The 3,067-nt window shown below is 39.1% G+C and overlaps 1 pseudogene; it reads right to left on the bottom strand.

Moving 5' to 3' along the window:
* Positions 1–1,264: 1,264 nt before the first annotated feature.
* On the bottom strand, positions 1,265–1,976 carry LOC110553248 (kinetochore protein Spc25-like; annotated as a pseudogene).
* Positions 1,977–3,067: the final 1,091 nt, after the last annotated feature.

Below are 3,067 nucleotides of genomic sequence, written 5' to 3'. Positions count from 1 at the left end.
TTCAGGACTTTTATCATTAATATATGTTGCATTTTGCCAAAAGCCTTTTGTGCTTATTGAGATCTCATATGATTTTTGCCCTTGAGTTTATTTATGTAGTTTATAACATTCATTGGTTTACATCTGTTGAATTATCACTGTATCTCTAGAATAAAGCCAACCTGATCATGCAGAGTGATCCTTTTGATATGTCCTTAAACTTAGTTTACATTTCTTGAGAACTTTTGCATCTGTGTTCATCAGGAAAACTGGTATATAATCTTTTTTTGTTGCATTTTTCCCTGGTTTTGGTAGCAGGATAATATTAGCTTTGTGAAAAAAAGTGTAGCAATGTTTCTTCCTTTTCTTTTTTAGGTAATAATTTAAGATATATTGGTGTAAGCAGCCCATAGTGTCATATGCCTTTAATTCCAGTACTCAGAAGGCAGAAGCAGATGGATCTCTATGAATTTGAGACCAGCCTGGTCTACAAGTGAGTTCTAGGACAGCCAGGGCGACACAGTGAAACCCTGTCTCAAAAACAAAACAAAACAAAAACAAAAACATGTCAGTGTTATTTATCTTTGAAGGTTGCATAAATGTTATCCATCTGGGCCTGGATGTTTTAGGGGAATTTTTTTTATTACTTTCAGTATTGCTGCTCACTATATATCTGTTTAAATTAAATCCTCTTAGTTTAATTTTTGTACATTGTAGGCATTTAGGAACTCATCCATTTCTTTTAGATCTCCCAGTTTAGTAGAATATATGTTTTTAAAGGTAAGACCTAGTATTTTTCTTTTTTTTTTTTTCCACAAGAGAAAACCAGTCAAGTTTATTAACACATGCTACATACTGTACAGGAGAACCCCAACAGAAGAGAACTGGAAACAGCAGCTTAGAACTCAGATCTACAAACATCTGCAACAGAAAACAGTAGGATTTTACAGACACAAGACAGCAGGTTTGGCTTTTGGCTTCCACAAATGGGAATTATGGAGAATGAATTTACAGAAATAAACTAATGAAGCAAGATTTATCAACTCCTCTGGTGCCACGCCTGACGTGGTAAGAGATCTCATCAGCAACTACCTTCTGTGTTTCTTTGTGGGTATGGGGCGAGATACCTTTATAATTTTAGGTCCCGTGTTTAGGCAAATTGGGGCAGGACTCAAGACTTTTTCTAACTCTGCTTCTGCTTAACCCTTTAGCTCAAAAATGTTATGTCAAAGAGGAATGTTTCCATCATACCACACAAAAACACTAAATGATAGAGGGTCAAGAGATGAGAATTCCTACTATTTCTGCATCAATTATAGACCATAGCTATGAAAGCTTTCCGCACATTGGCAAGAAACGCAGAAAAATTGTTGGTCTTCCTGACCTTCTCCTGAAATTCGGCGAGGCACTTAAGATGAGGTGAACAGTCGGACACTTCATATTCCCTAGCTTCATATTCCCTGTTTAGGCTCAGGGAAAACATATATGGGCTCTCAGGATTCTTAGGATCAATACTAGTGAATAGAAACTGTAATTTATCACCGTGAATTTTTCTGATTTCTGTTCCAAGGCGATCTCTGTATATGTCTGCTGATTTCTGCAGCCGTTTCAATCTCTCTTCATTAGCTTTGTTAGCAGTGGAAATGGTTTCCTTTTTCTTGGAATATTCTTCCTTGAGATCTTGGATGTTGGCTGTCAGCACTTCCAATTCTTGATTTTTGTCTTTTACTTCAGCAATCACCTTTAACAGGTTATCTTTCTTTTCTTGAGTGAGCTTATTCTGCCTACGAAGTTGATTTTTATATTCCAGAAACATCTCAATCATTCTTTCTTCTTCTTTTAATTTCAGAGAGAGCTTTTTCTGAAAGGGCCCTAAGGGAGTCCCTGAAGGCATCTCTCAGCCCCAGCACCTGACTCTGTCACTCAGGCGGTTTTCTGAACTTATCCCCAAACTCATTTATGCTTTTATCGAAGGCTGCCAGTTCATCTTCGATCATTGTCTAAGACGCTCGGCGTCCAGGAACGCCGCCGTCTTCAACAGACCCGGTGCGTCCGGCAGGAACGGACCACAGCGCTCCTCGGTCCGCCGGTCCGCAGCCGCGCCGACTTTCGATCAATATTTTTCTTTTTAATATTAAATGTTGTTATTGTTGTTTTTATTATTGCATGTGGTGGGGGGGAGAGGGAGGAAAGGAAAACTTTGTGGAATCAATTCTTTCTTTTCATCTTTTCGTGTATGCCAGGGATGAACTTCTAGTCATCAGGGTTGTGCCCAAGCACTTTTACCCACTGAGCCGTCTCCCCGGCTTGATCTAATGGTTTTCTGAATCTCATGTGTATGTGCTGTAATGACTGCCTTCCCATCTCCAGCTTTATTAATTTGGGTCTTTCCTCTCTTTCGGTTGGTTTGATTGAGGGCTTGTGAAGCCTGTTTATCTTTACAGCCTTACTGCAAGTCTGCTGTTATCCTGCCTCTGTACGTGACTTGGTGTGTCTCTCTTGCTGGTCTCGATATACTTTCTTCTGTATATTGAGTATTTTAATTGTGATATGAGGAGGGAAAGTTATGTTCTTGTGTGTTTGGTGTTTGAAATGTCACTGGTGTCTGAATCGGCACCACTTTCATTCACTCTGGGAGGTTTTTCTACTATGATGCTTTTTAAAGAGTGTTCTGTTCATATAGAATGAGATTCCTGTCCTAGTCTGTCCAGAATCCATGCATTTGGTCTTTTTACAGAGCTGTGTATGTTGAAGTTCCTCCGCATACCCTCTGATTACTGTGTCTCTGCCCTTATTGGAGAGTTCTAGTTCCCCCATCTTGTTTTTAAGCTCAGATTCTGCTGTCTCCTTGACCTATTCTATTGTTGAGTTATTCCACCATTTTCCATTTGAATTGTGTTTTTCATTTCCAGCATTTCAGATTTGTTTTTCCTCGGCATTCCTGTTTGTTAAAAATCCTTCCCTGTATCTTGTGTTGCCATCTTTAGTCAGGCAATTTGTGTTCTTGAACGGAAGTTTGTTTTCTTCTAACACACTTCTGCTGATTGTTTTGAGTTCTCTGTCTAAGATTTCAGCTAACTCACTCTCA

Source organism: Meriones unguiculatus, chromosome 18, assembly GCF_030254825.1.
Source record: "Meriones unguiculatus strain TT.TT164.6M chromosome 18, Bangor_MerUng_6.1, whole genome shotgun sequence".
Lineage (NCBI taxonomy): Eukaryota > Metazoa > Chordata > Mammalia > Rodentia > Muridae > Meriones > Meriones unguiculatus.
The sequence above is the reverse complement of the archived record's forward strand: the minus strand, read 5'-3'. Positions and strand labels throughout refer to the sequence as shown.